The 15,074-nt window shown below is 44.0% G+C and overlaps 1 protein-coding gene across 1 annotated transcript in view; it reads left to right on the top strand.

Annotated features, from left to right (window-relative positions):
* The window catches only part of EPHA8 (EPH receptor A8), a 1,186,163-nt gene that overhangs the window by 1,059,396 nt on the left and 111,693 nt on the right, over nucleotides 1-15,074 (top strand). The window lies entirely within an intron of this gene.

Here is a 15,074-nt window from a genome sequence, read left to right as displayed (position 1 = left end):
AGCCATCGGGGCGTTTCACGCTCGTATGGACGCCCTGATGTGCGGAATGATTGCGGGCTTAACGGATAAAGGATTTGCGGGACCGGACCCTGCTTCGCTACATGACCTGCACCCGGCTACGACACCAGAGACCGCCATGTTGTTTCCCAATGAGGATCCTGTGCGACAAGAGTGTTTAAAGCCCTTGGTCAGTGCATCGGAAGATTGTGACCCTAATGCTTGGAAGGTTCTGCAGTATGCATCGTCTCTATTGCGGGTTCGAGACTTGACTGACGTTTTTTTCCTTGAGTTTCCTGTCACTGACTGTCTTGGTGCCTTTTCCCCCATGGCTACGGCGTGGCTGTGGAGGAAGCAACATCGAGACTGCCTGTCGTTGAGGGAGAGTTTCGCAGCTGATGGGGTTGTTCAGGATCCTAGGTTTTGTATTTGTCTCGGACACACACTTTTTGAACTCTCTTGGCATGCAGCTGCATGTGTCGACTCAGTGGTTCTACCAGGAGGGGTTCCTATGAAGGTGCGGAAGGGTCAGGGCTGAGACATATGGCCTAGGGTTAGTATTAGGGTCCTCCTGGAAGTGGGATTTATACTGTTGGGCTCACGGGAGGCCGGGCGGTGTTTTCAAGTGCTCCCCTGATCTGTTTTCTTTTTATTATCGGTTAGACTGTTGCTTTATCCCAGGGGTTACTGTTTCTGGCGGGGGGAAGAGGACCGGGAGCCTGTTTGGAACTATCCTCCTCCACTCTTTCTCTTTTCTTCCTTTAGAACTTAGTTAGCTGGGCGACAGGCACACTGCTAGTTGGGGTTAGGCGAGAGCCATATGCAGGGGTGCGAGGTGGGGGCATGGGTTTATTATTTTGTCCGTGTTCCTCTTTTATGATTCTCTGTCCTTTTATTTTCTTTTGGTCTTTCTATATGCATAACGTGGCCGAATTATCCTGAACGTATTTATTCCAGTATCTGGTAACCGTACTTCCTTTTCTATCCTGGTGTCCATGGGTGGGCGAGGTCTGTGTGCGGGCGGCTGTGTTGGGTTATAGATCCCTTTGTCGTACATCCTGTTTTGTGTTTGCTAGCGCGGGCGTCTTGGTCATCCCCTTTAAATTGATCTGTGACTATTCTATTTTCACCCGCTCCCTTTATCATAGTGTTTGAAGGAATGGCACCAGATATGTCTGTTTCTTTTTCCTTGTTTTTTTGTTTGGGGGGGGGGGGTTAAACATAAAATGAAACCTTTGTCTTATCCTGCAACGTGTTGTAAGTTCAATATAATGTTTATCCTGATTTGCTGCCGGACCTCAGGGTTGTCGACTGAAGAGCTGTTTCGTTAGATAATACATAGGATCTTATTCCTGTGTTGCGGCCGGCCCCTGCGGTTGTTGGCCCGTACTTGTAATTTTATTGAACTGTACAATAAAGGTTTTATAAACAAAACAAAAAAAAAAGATTAGGGAACGCTAGCCAACCTTTCTCCAAATCCTCATATAACGTGCTTAGTGCAATTCGGGGAGTGTGTTTTTTCCAGAGCACAAGATTTCTCAATGCCCAACAAGAGCACCAGAGCCGGTATATTCTTGGTCTCAAAGTAATCTAGAGCTTTGACTAAATAGTGTGTATTCGTCCCTTGCTGTCTCCCTGCAAAAAAGCTGTTTTGATCCGTGTGAATCAAGTATGATGCTATTGTGTTAAATCTGTTAGCTAAAGGTTTTGTGATAACTTTGTAATCCAAATTCAATAATGTGATTGTACGATATGAGTTGGTATCCTCACTCTCCTTCTCCTTTTTAACAAAGCTTACCACATTCCATTTAAAAAACAACGCTGGTATTGGGCCCCCCTTCTAGCATTGTATTGGCAAGCTGTAGAAAATATTCAAGTAAATCTCCTGTTTTTTTATTTTTTTACTCTGCTGTTAAACCATCAGGTCTGCAGGCTTTGCCATTCGGGAGGTTGCTAATAACCTGGGGCAATTCTTCTTTAAAGAAGGGGTGCATAATATTTACCCTCTCGGTCTCAGACAGAACCAAGATATTCTGTTCCTGAAGGAACGACTCAAGTGGCTCACTATTAATCTATTGTTTTTGTCCATAAACGCATCTATAATGTTCCAGCATTATTTCTCCAATGCTGACCGAGTCCTCAGTCTGCATACCATTAACAGGACATTTAAATGCATTTACCCGATCACTCGCAGCTTGCTCCCGAACCTGCCATGCAAGGAACCTACCAGTAAAATTGCTTTTCTCATATACCTTTTGCATATAGGTGCGATTTAAGGTTTCAGGTTTTAAATAATATGTCTTACTTAAAGGCCCGTTTAGCCTGATCAAGGTTTCTTAGATTAGGAGCCGATGGACTTCTTAATATACTTTCATAACATAGCTGCACGCTTCATTTTAAGGTTTGCTTTCGTACTTTATCTTTTTTTTTTTATTTGTCCGCATCTTTACCGATTCCTAACCCACAAATGTATGATTTTAAAGAATACCAGACAATATCAGGGGGAGCAGTTCCATGATTGATTGCCAAGAATACTACTTCCAAATTCCAAATTGCTCCCTGACGACTGGTCCAAAGCCGCCATTTAGCCTCCCCCACTCCCCTCTATGACTGGAATCAGGACCTATAGCGCCATGATGCTCCTTCCGGAGCGACCGCTTGCGCTTTATAAATACTACTTCCAAATTCCAAGAATTCCTTTATCTCTGTTTTACAATATAAAACCCAATTTTCTTCCTGTAAAAACTGTTTATTAAGAACCCATTGCCTAGGATGTACAAAAACTTTCCCTAACTCGACCACCAAAACAATCATTCCATGATCTGAAAATCCATTTGGTAAGATTTGTTGATTGGTAAAAATCAGGGTCTTAGAAGCAAGGAGGAATTCTATACGGGAAGAAGTGTGAAATCTACCCCAAATAACAGGTGTACGCAATTTTGGAAGGGGAGTTTCCCTCCAGGAATCAATTAACCCCAGGGTCTTACTATAGTTTTTAATAATTGAAAGGTTTTTGGTTTTAATGGCCTTTTGGTTTTAACTGAGGAATCAATTTTAGGATTTTGCAGGATATTAAAATCTTCCCCTATAATTACTTTGCCAGGAACTTTGCCGGCAATTTGTATTAGTGATTGGAACAATTCAACATATGGCTCAGTGTTACCTTCGACTGGGGCATAAATGCTAGCAAATGTGAGACACCTTACCCCAACCTACAGGTTACCCAACACCACCTTCCATCATTCTCAAAGTTTACCATGTCTGCTTTGAATTTCTTACTCAAAAAGATTGCAGTGCCTCTATGCACTGCCTGGGAGGAAGAAACATCCCAGTATGTAGCCCAGGATTTAAACATGGAAAATTCTGCTAACTTCCCCGCTGATACGTGAGTCTCTTAGATTAAAACCACAGATGGACTTTCTGTTTTAATCCAGGTTTCATGGCTCCCACTTTCTTTTTATTATTAAGGCCATTAACATTCAAAGAGACCATCTTGAGAGTGTTATTCATCTTACCTTATCATATAACACAGAATAATATAAAATAAACATTTAAAGTTGAGAAAGAAAAACAAAACCTCCAGCGTGCGGAGAGGACCCCCAAACGCTCTGCTGATTAAAAACACATTGGGCTCAACAATAGTGCTTCCCATCAGAGAAACATATGATATTCAATTGCATCTCCTCCCATCACTCCTGGGGACATATACACATACACAACTATGCATACAGTTCTAATCATGATTTTCGATGTAACAAAAAATTATGAGGTTGCATCTCTTTTTACCCACTTGCTTCCAATTCCCCCCACACCACCACCATACCTCCCCCTTGTTGCCCCCCCACTCTTCCCTCTCCCAAAAGCCATGATGAATGGCTCGCCATCCCACTCACGCCTGAAAGGCTTATACCTCCCCCAGAACTGGCACCTTGACCTTGTGTCGGAAGTTATTTGCCCCTCTCCCACCACCTCAGGACTCTGAAGAAAGAGGCCAGAGAAAGACCTAGAAAAAAAGAAGATTTTAAGAAGGGCAAAAAAGAAAACAGAATGGAAAAGACAACAAATATACGGATAATCATTGGGACAGACAGAACTTATGACTTATTAGATATCTGCTGTAGTAACTCCTGTGCTTTTGGGACTTTACAAAAGATGTGAAATCGTCCTTTTACATGCACCTTCAGTTTACTTTGCTGTGGAATCATAGCCTGTGCCCCTTGTTCCTTGCACAAATGAAGCATTTTAACAACTCTTTACATCTTTTGGCAGCTGAAGCGGACATATCCGAAAAAAGCGGCATAGTGGGACTTCAGGTGTATTAAACTGTCGCTTCCTAACTGCTTTGGTTAAAATGTGTTCTCTTATGCAGTAATCACCAAAATTGACCAGTATCGTCCGAGGACATTTTTAATTTGGAGGTAGATGTGCTGGCACACAATGGGCTCTCATGATAGTCAGATCCCCGGTATACTCTGGGAGAACATATTTTTTAATGAAGGAGTCAACCCATTGGAGTGTCTGCTGTCCCTCTAGCCCCTTCGGAACGCTGAGGATACGAAGATTTGAACGCCTGGAATGATTCTCCAACTTGTATTCCATTGAGGACTTTTGGCTCTGGAAAGCCGCAACCCTTTCCTTCATTATAACAGCCTGGTCCTCCAAATGCAATATTTTTGTTTCAGCTTCATTTAATCTCTCTGGAATTCGATCCATAATAACTTTTTGTGAGCCAGGCATGTATATCTGCTATCTCTATAGTTTGCAAGACTTTAAGCTCTTGAATTTCCTCCAAAATTAGATTAAGCAGACTATGAGCATCCCAATGCAAAGTGAATAGTGTAGCCACATGGGAGAAACCCTCCTGAGGTAGATCAAGCCCGGACTCCTTTTGTGCTGATGGCTCTTTTGCCTTTATTGAGGCTGCCTGCTCTATAATTTCTGCCACAGAAAGTTCCTGCAATATCTGTGTGAGGCACGCTGGAGGCTGCGTTGAAATATTACAGTCACCACTAGAAGAAGTGTCTTTTGGAGTAGATTGAGACTGAAACCTTGGCTGAACATTCTCCAACCTCTCTATGCCAAAGCTTGTACAAAATTTCGCCTTAGAGAATAGAGGGCATTCTTTAAATTCCTTACATTTTACAACCTCAGCTTCGTGCTCAGAATTTGCCCCATCTAATTCTGTCACAGGTACCTGATTAGGAGAGGTTTCCCCCCCATTGATTCACTGGCGGCAGGGCTAAGGCTTGTTTCTAAATCTGCTGATTCTACCACCTGACAGCTTTTCTGGGAGAGTTCTGGGGCTGCCATACTGTGTTGCAGATTTTCTATGGGCATTGCCAGGTCTTTCCACAAGGAGGCAGCTCGGTGTGCCCGGGCAGCAGCCTGTCTCACTCACTTTTTAGCCCTCTGAGCCAGGACAGGGAAGTCTAGGTGAGTTGCCGCTCCAGCTGCTTTTGAGCAGTTTTGCACTTTTGGGACTCATTCCAATAACTGTACTTTCTACCTTCTCTCTCCCCTTCTCTACCCTCATCTTGAGGGATGGTAACAGTCTAAGGTTTAATGTACAATTATGTGCTGTATGCTGCAGTTGTAAGAGTATAGGAGTATAGGAATACAAAGAGCCAAGTAATATATACTAGCTGAACATAAGACTCCCCCAATGACCCTCTACCGGGTAGCACCTAAAACACTTTGCCAGAACCAACAGCAGAGCACATGCACTTAACCCCCGCCCCCGCCCCCGGTGAGAAACCTGGTGGTCTATTACGATAGTAGGGCTTCCCCTCACTCTCATATGTCGCTGAAAAACTGTCTGGAGGATGGGGGGGGGGCAGCCCAACATGCAGGAATGTGTCTTATTGAGTTTAGCGTTCACTGTCCTAACCATTGGATCAATCTACCCACCCCGAAAAAAAAGCTTGCAAATTCAGAGAGTTCACCATAGGGCCAAAAAACAAGGTTTGATGTCATGGGAAAGAGCCAAAAATGAGGGGGGATCTGATACCAAATGTTCCACCTCTACTCCTTCAGCGTCCCCCTCTGAACACAAGTCACAGCATAATGCAGAACCACTTTAGGGTGGCAATTTTCCCAAAGCTGCAGAGCTTTCCTCTTTTTTCCCCTCTCTTTCTGTCACCCTCCTTCCTTGTGGAAGCACACTTCAAAACGCGGAGCCAAGAATCCACACAAGTCTCCAAAAAGCCCGATACAGGGTGCGACGTCACCCGCAGCTATTCTCTGTGCCGAGTGCGCCATTACTGCTAATGCGCTTCGTCCTGATGTGGCAGGAGGGAGTGGTCAGTGACAAGACTAGCTGACATCCATCCAGAGACAAAGTTAAATCTCAATAGCAGATAACCAATGAGAACCTCTGTAGCAATGGTACATATTAAAAGAAATACAACAAGATGAGGAGATTAAAAATTACTGATCTTCTTGTCTATGATGCATGAGGGTTTCCATTTCCTAAGATAAACTACACTAGAGAATACTAAGCTATATCCATATTAGATCCATATAGTAGAAAAAGGTGGCAGCGTAGGAAACCTTCAATATATATTTTCTAAAGTAAAGTATTGCAGAGCATGAAGTGACACAACAAGAATAAAACATACAGCATAGAGGTCTTAACCTCTTCTAGCCTAAAGAAATCTCTGCATGAGTGCACTATAAAGCCACAGAACCATGCTCAGTTTTATCCTCAGACACCCGCCTAAATCTGTGCCAAAGGTCCAATTAGTGACCATTCTTGAACAGTGCTCCCTTTTGCAAAACACACTCGTAAATCTTCTTTCTTTTGATGTACAGTCAAAAAAACACACTCATAACTCTTCTTCTTTCATCCATAGAATTGAAGACGGCTTTGGATATGTCCCCTCATGCTGTACAGACAGTATTCCTCTGTAGAAAAGTAGGATCTGCTTCTAAGGTTACCCCCACTTTTTGCCTGGTGCTAAGCTGTATTTGACTAGCCTGACTCGGATCATGATAATCAAGACCCCAGTCTTGCTGCTTTCTCCCTAAATTGTGTTGTTCAGTACTTAGGTACACCCAGGGGCTTGCCATCACAGCCTGAGTAGGTTGCTGCTAGCACCACTTACTAAAGATATAGGTTCCCTATATCTAGGGTCACTGCACTTACAACCTATAAGTAACCCCTCTAGCAGGCTTTTGCATTCCTGAGGGCAGGGTGTTTGGTTTTAAGTGAGAGGGTGCCCCTGCATGAGCAGGACACCCCTTCAGCCTACGGAGTCCATTATCCCGGGTTGCCTGTAAAGCAGCCTTATACTTTATAGAGGGGCACCGCTTAATTACGTGATGACCATTTCGAAACTGACTGCAACGAATCCTGTCATGTTTGGTATTAAACATGTTGGAATCATACCCCCAAACCATAAAAGGTGTGGGAGATAGGATTCCAAGCACTGGAAGAACCCTCGGTTAAGCCCTCAGTGTTCCTGGTACCAGCCTTTTTGACCCGGAGAGCACAAAATGGTTGCTGCCGACCAGAGACACGATTCTATCCTCCTGCTGCTGAGCCAAGCTCTAGCCGGGGATGGCAGAACAATAGGAATCCTGTCACAGGGAGGTGTTGAATGGGGTGGGCGTGCTTGCCAGCGCCCCTCAGTCTGCACGAGGAGCACATTTGGTGTATTTGTGCATAGTCCAGCTCAAACAAGTCCTGGGACCCGTTGGCTCCCGCTCTGGTACAAAACTGGACAAAGGACATGGGAGTAACCTTCCCCCTGTAAAGACCTTCCCCGGGGAGGGTTCCCTGAATCTTACCAACCCTTTCCATAGGGTACATAAGGGCTTACCTGAGTGTAGGTCCCTAGATTTGTCATGACTGCTCCTCTACCGTCTGGGCACTCTGGACTTTGCTGGACTTCGTTTGGGCCTGACTTTGTCTTCCTTCCAGTCTGCTGCATTGTCTGTGCCTGTGCATTTTCTACGTCCTCTCGTCCCTGTCTTGATCGGAGTCGTGGTTCTTACACCACTTTCTTAGAATATGGTTGGGTCCCCCCTGGGGTCCACTGTGCATTTCGTGCTATTTACTGTGATTTTTGCTTAAGTATTGTGTGCATTGTGTTTATCTCCATGTAGGAGATATTTGAATGTAATAGAGAGTATTATATAATAAATACATATTTTTATAAATACTTGGTGTGGTTCTTTTTACTTAATCTATGCTATAAGATTGCATTCTTGTAAACCAAGCTGCTTTACACTCCTTCTGGACTAGGCCTGAAGGCTGCTCTCCACAGCTAACACTTTGAGAGCTTTCTAAGGTTGTCTAAGACCTTTTAAAACACCGTAAGGGTTATCTGGTCTGGTGCAAGGTGCCCACTTACATAAGTGGACATCATATACCAGGCCAGCTTCTCACATCTTCCATTCTGGCCATTAATTATTTTGCCCTTGACTCCCTTCACACTTCCTTATCTGTTTCACACAAAGAGCCTTTCTCCATTCATTAGGTCATCATACCAGGCACTTGGAGAGGGAAAAAAAACGCTCAATCCGAGAAAGACAGTCCCATTGAAGGTTAACCATTGCAAAACCCAAATGATTAAGGTCTTTGGTTCAGTTAGAAAAATCAAGGCTTACGTTATAACTTAGTAAATGCTAATACATGAACAGTCATGTTATAAAAGTAAAGGCAATGCTAATGAATACACGTTCCATTATATTACAAAAGCAAAAAACCTTTGCATGAAGGCATATAAACTACAACTCATTGTTGCTGAAAGAAAAGCATTAGTGGACACAGGTTTATAAATGTCAAGATTACATTGCTTGTGCACTTCGTATATAGATGTAAGTGCACTTTTTTTGCTGGGTTACATTACATCTCACGAATACTTAACGCAAAAATATACACATAAGCAGCCTAGTCAATAATAACATGGGTGGAGAAAATTTTACATTACTCCACTAGGATGTTTCTTCGGTGGGCTTTGCCACCCTTATAAAATCCTGCATGGATCCTATGTAACAGTATGTCATCTGGGTATCCCTTACAACTAGGATTGAACCTAAAAGTAGCCTGATTCATTTACTGGATCGAGTGGAGAACGATTAACACCCTCTGGCTCCTAGCTGCTCTTTGTTTGTGTGCCACTACGATCCACTATTAGGTAATGGCGGAAGTCAGAGGCCTCGTGAGTGTGTTGCAGGTGTTGGCCTCTTGAAGAGCCCTGAGCGGCAGGGCCAGATTTAGCCCTGATGGGGCCTGGTGCAACAATCCATTTTGCACCCCCCATTATCTTCCCCCAGATTTCCTCACTACCACCCAGCAAAAGTGCCTCCTCTCCCACATGCATTTCATTTGTTTTAAAGCGCTGGTAAAGGCTGGGCTTTACTAATCCACTTAGCTAGCCACATAAAATACAGATGTATTCTTTGCAGCAGGCCTATTGACCCTCTGCACTACTTTATGGCTTGTCAAAACTGCCACTAAACAAAACTCCGACCTCTCTCCTTAGCAGGAACATTAATGACAAGGGTTATCTTAACATTTGTATTGCTGTCTGAAAGTTGAATGTCCAAGGCACTCTGCAGCAGATGTTTCTAAATCATAAGTTATTGCTGAACACATCGCCCCCTCTGAGGTCAGGACCTCCCCTCCAGGTCAGTGCCCAGTGCAGCCGCACAGGTCACACCACCCTAAAGTCAGCCCTGCCGAAGGGTGTACCTGCTCAAATTATTGCAGGGGTTATTTAAAAGGAGGTTTTTTGTTGGCTTGGAAAGACCTCCTGTAGGGTGAACCAACTACGGTCTCTAAACACATGGTCTCTGGGAGTTACTTGGTGAAAAGAGGAATGTGTCATCGTATCCAATCTCCCCATTCATTTTTTCATTACTGATTGAACTGCTGGATAATGTGTCTAGAAAAATGGGTGATACTATTCGAATAGTTATATTGGGGCAGGTACATTAATATTGTTATAAGTGGATGATGTTCTAATGCAAGTACACAACATAGAAGAGGAGATACTGGCATTGCAGGGCTTATTAGAGCAGTTTAGTGGAACATCTTGGCTCTGGGTCAATATAAGGAAATGTCATATGCACCCTATCCAGATAGCTAAAGCTACTGTCCCGCCAACCCAGTCACATGGGCGCCTGAGATGGGTAGTCATATGTTTTTTAACTTGGAGTGCAAATGTATGGCTCTGCTTCTGATGTGTTTGATGGTAAGATAGGCAGAGCCTTGGTCTCCCTGAAAGGTTTAGGGGCCTTTTAGGGATCAATACCGTTGTCTGTAATGGTCAAAACTGCATTATTTAAAATGGTTGAGCGGCCCTTCTTTATATGTTTTCTAATACTATTGATGGGAAAGTGGTTTGTGCCTTGAACAGTATCTTAGGTTTGCTAAAATGGGACCCAGGTAGATGAAGAATGGTGTAGCACCAACTCAACCTACCTCCTAGTGACGGGGGAGCTGAACTCCATGCTTTAAGGATGCAATTATTTGGTGAGATAGCTGTAGCAGATTTCCAGATGAATGAGAGACTGCCCCCAACCTCCCATAGAGTACAGATACATGTAGTTGTAAAATAGCAGGACAGGATTTGTCACTTTGCTCATAGATATACAGAGCCGATCCAGGCGTTCTAAGCTGCTGATCAATAGTGTGAAGTATTGTTGGACACTAATATTGTGTGACTTTAAATATGTGACAAATTGTTACACCTCTTTCATTTTTATTGTAATATAATCCATGGGAGCCTGCAATCCTTGTATGGGGGCCAATTTCCATTTTCCTTAGAATAGATAACTTGTGACGTCTCTAACTGCCTACAACAAACAAAGTGATGTAGCTGCTCAAATAGCAATAACTTATATCAGCTGAGTTCTAACATCCAAATGACTGTTGCCAGACCCAGCAGTGGAGGGTAAAGGTAGGTCACCATGCATAATTAAAGATGCACTTTAAAAATCGAAAATGAAATGTGGTTTTCCTTCTTCTGCTCTGCTTTCCTAGATGAACAGTGTTGGAAATGGCCCTTTTTGCAGGATTATCCCTAAACCTTTTGCTTCTTCCTCCTTTGTTTGTCCTGACCTGGGTTGTTCTCTATAGAACTCAGGTCATTTTACCACTGCTGATCTGTGCTAAAGTGCATATGTTCTCTGTGTAAATTGTTATGGTGATTGGTTAGCCATGATTGGCATATTTTTCTTACCAGTAGGTCCCTATTAACGTGCACTGAGTGTGCCAGGGCTGGTAACTCAAATCTACTAGTGGGCTTGCAGCACTGATTATGCCACCCACATAAGTAGCCCTGAAAGGATGTCTTAGGCCTGCCACCCCAGTGCCTGTGTGCAGTTTGTCAACTGCCATTTTGGCCTGGCCACTTGCCAGGCCTTACCCTTTCCTTTTCTTACACATAGTACCCCCCTATGGTAGGCCCAAGGTACCCCTTCCCCGGGCAAGGTGCAGTGTATGTGAGAGGTAGGGGATGTACTGGTGTGTGTAACATGTCCTGATAGTGAGATACTGTCAATTTTGTTTTTCACTATTGAAAGTCTATCTTTCCCCAGGACAGAATGGGGAATGTTGTGTAACACTTTCACCAGCATATCTTCCCATAGGAGTGAGATAAGAAATTAGAGTGTGGTATCCCTGAACTCAGAATTTAATAACACATTTTTAGGAATGATGTTTTTTAAATTCTGTGTTTGAAAATAGCACTTTTAGAAAGTGGCTATTTTCTTGTTCAACCTTTCTGTGTGCCTCTGCCTGTTTGTGGATTGACAGTCTGGCTTGAGAGTGACAGGGGCTGGGGTGGCTCTGGGAGTCTGGGTGAGTTTGCACTAGTCTGAGTAGGCCGATCTGCATTTGGAGAGGTGGGAGGAGTAGCACCTGGACCTGAATAGGGCTGTGCCTGCCTTCCACAATGCCGGCTCCACCACCTGTGGTGTCTGATAACCCTGCCCCACACTAACAAAGGAAGACGTTGTGCACTGGCTGTGTGCACCCAGAACTGGTTTGGACTGGGTCCAGGACCCCTCACACATAGAGAACAAAGACTTTTGGGGTATAAATATGAGAGCTGAAACCCCTAAATTTTAAACTACTTTGTGATCAAGAGGAACCTGTTGCCAAAGAGGACAGCTGAAGAGACTGAGGAGGAGTACTGCTCTTGCTGTGTGACTGGGGTTGGCCTGCAGTTTGCTGTTTCGACTGAGGAGAGGACAAAGGGACTTTGCTGTGTGCTGTGTCCCCTGCTTGAAGAAGGTCTTTGCTTTGTGCTGTGTCCATCTGAAGAAAAGTCTCCAAGGGCCTGAGAAGAGCTGGTCTCCTGTTTTTGAAGTCCTAGGAACAAAAGGACTTCACCCCCAGCTTCCCTGAACTTCCTTGCTGGGAGTTCTGGCCTGCCAGGAGGTGCCTGTAACTGTGTGTGATGCCTTTGCTGTTGGGAGCTGTAAGCGCTACGCAACAAGGTAGAAGCGTGACGCCGCCTCAACAGCCGCTGTTGCATCGCTGAGGAAGCGGCCCGCGGCTGCCGCTGTTTGCCGCCGCATCACCAGAGAAGCGTGCCGCCACCACAGAGGGTGCCTTTGCATCATCTGAGAAGCATGTTGCAGGGCCTGTTGGGCGTGCAAGCATCGCACCCACTTTGTTGCATCGCACCAAAGACGCCATTTTGTCGCATCGCACTGGATCGTCGTAATGCCGTGAGGCGCCATCTTGTCGCACCATAAACAGAGCACCAGAGGAAACGACGGATCGCATTCTCTGCGACCCTTTTGTTTGTGTTGCGTTACGCGTCCAAGGTACTTTGAGAGTAAAGTGTCGCATTTATAATCTACAAGTTTATTTTTGAAACAACCCTTTTTAAAGACATTCTACTGAATATCTGTATGTTGGATTTTTGTCGTTTTGGTCTTGTTTAGTTTAGATAAAGATAAATTATTTTTCTAAACTGCTGCGGTGTCCATTTGTGGTGCTTTAACGGTGTTACTGTGAGTGCTGGTACAAATACTTTACACATTGCCTTTGGGATAAGCCTGCCTGCTTGTGCCAAACTACCAAGGGGGTGAGCAGGGGTTATCTAAAGTGTGTATCCCCAATACCCTGACTAGAAGCAAGGGTCCCTATTTGTACAAAGGTACCTACCTCTGCCAACTAGAGACCCCCAGTTCTAACAAACAGTGATAAGTAGAAAGGAGATATTCATGGCAACATGTTTTTTCATGGTTTAGCTAACTATAGGAAAGACAGAATTTCTCTGCAAGTTTGTACACTTTCTTAGCTACAACATTTTTTAATAGCTGACTTGTATTAAACTGATTCTAATATCTTTTTGCAACAATTATCTAATTGCTTTTGGTTGTGATTAATTAAGCACTTGAGGTTCTAATCTTTTACAAACATCTCTTTCGCATGAAAGAGCAACACGCTTATGATTTAAGCATTTTGTGTTGAGTGATGGTGTGGCAATGGATTATATTGAATAAAGTAAAGCCTCTCATACATTATAAAGATATTGCAAGTCCCCTCAATGTTCCAACACAGCAGTCTGCCTGGTCCCTCTATATGGTCACTGAACACCTCAGTGATTTGGAATATCCTCACAATTTAGGGGCTTAGAATACTTCCTCCCATGTATTATAAAATGAAATCAAACATTCACTAATAAGCTCTTGTGATAAAGGTACTACAAATAGGGCATGGGCGAAAATCAGCAGTTAGTATAGAGACCTTACTCAAAATGGAATGGAAGCATTGAACACAGAACATGTTTTATTTTGGACGGAGATGCAGTCTTCTAAATTTGTTGTTTACAGTAATATACGTAGTCCTACGTACTAAACCTTGAAGGACCACAGTTGAGTGCTTACGGGCAAATACATTTGTCTACACGTCTCAAATTATAAATGCAATGTACCACAGCACATCACCCCTGTGATCTTCCTATCTATCCAGCCGTTCTGCTGTCATAGTGTCAGTGACCTAATGTACCGCCATGCCACTGAATACGAATTTCTAGTAGAAGTTCTTCATTCATAAGTAATTTTTATTAAAAAAATACCAACTGCCCTACAGGAGATGTATTTCCAGTTCAAAATCTATAAAAAAAACAGAAAATGATTCAGCTATCCGCACAGGTTACATATAATACCAATGAAACAATAGCTGTATATTGTGGGACAAATGGGCACAGACAGAGGAAGAATCGAGCAGTGGGTGGCTACCTGACGTCAACGTACTATGTTGAAGTTGTTACTGTCTTTACCAAACTGCAAATAGGATGTAATATAAAGCATGTCAGGTTGGGCCTTGTCACACGTCATGTGAGAGAGGTATGTATGGAAATGTTAAAAATGCATACTTTTTCTAACTAAAAGGAGTCAATAGGAGCTGAATGACCAGATAGGGTACTCAGTGGTGGCTGGTAGGGGATGGTGGCTGGGGGCGGGGTCAAGGGGGTAGAAAAAAGATTTAAAAGACTTACCTGTGAATTCCGCCACCTCTCCTCCGCCTTCTTCTCTTGGACCAAGGCTCCCAGTATTTCCCAGCCAATCACGACGCTGCCTTACAGCAGCATTGTCATTGGTCTGTGCACCGCGGTTCAGCACTAAGAGAGGGACTGGGAGCCTGTGCAGGTTCTCCACCCAGGCTGTACAATACAGCCGGTGGAGAACATGCCCAGCGCGCATGACGGTTTGGCGGGCCCAAGACGGCCAGCCAAACTGTCATGCGCACTTATGGTACAGCCACCACTTCTCCCTCTGCTGGTGTCAGCCGAGCCCAGCCTAGCTCCGCCTGAGCTAACATGGATTTTAAAGGCAGACTAAAAATAAAATGTTATTATCATTTTATTTATACTGTGCTCTGCTCTTAGAGCAGTGGGGCAAGAGTCCTCCACCTTATTTATTTATTTATTTATATATTTGTATCGCGCCTGAATCAGCCCCGAAGGGGTATCTCCGCGCGTAGCTTCTGGAGGGGAATTAAGAAACAGCCTAGGGCATGACACTGCAAGGAAAACCAAATGGTATTAGTCTTAGACCTTAGCGGAGGAGCCGCCCCTGAAGGTCTTATGAATAATGGGACACAGGTACGA

Source organism: Lissotriton vulgaris, chromosome 5, assembly GCF_964263255.1.
Source record: "Lissotriton vulgaris chromosome 5, aLisVul1.2, whole genome shotgun sequence".
Classification (NCBI taxonomy): domain Eukaryota; kingdom Metazoa; phylum Chordata; class Amphibia; order Caudata; family Salamandridae; genus Lissotriton; species Lissotriton vulgaris.
The sequence above is the reverse complement of the archived record's forward strand: the minus strand, read 5'-3'. Positions and strand labels throughout refer to the sequence as shown.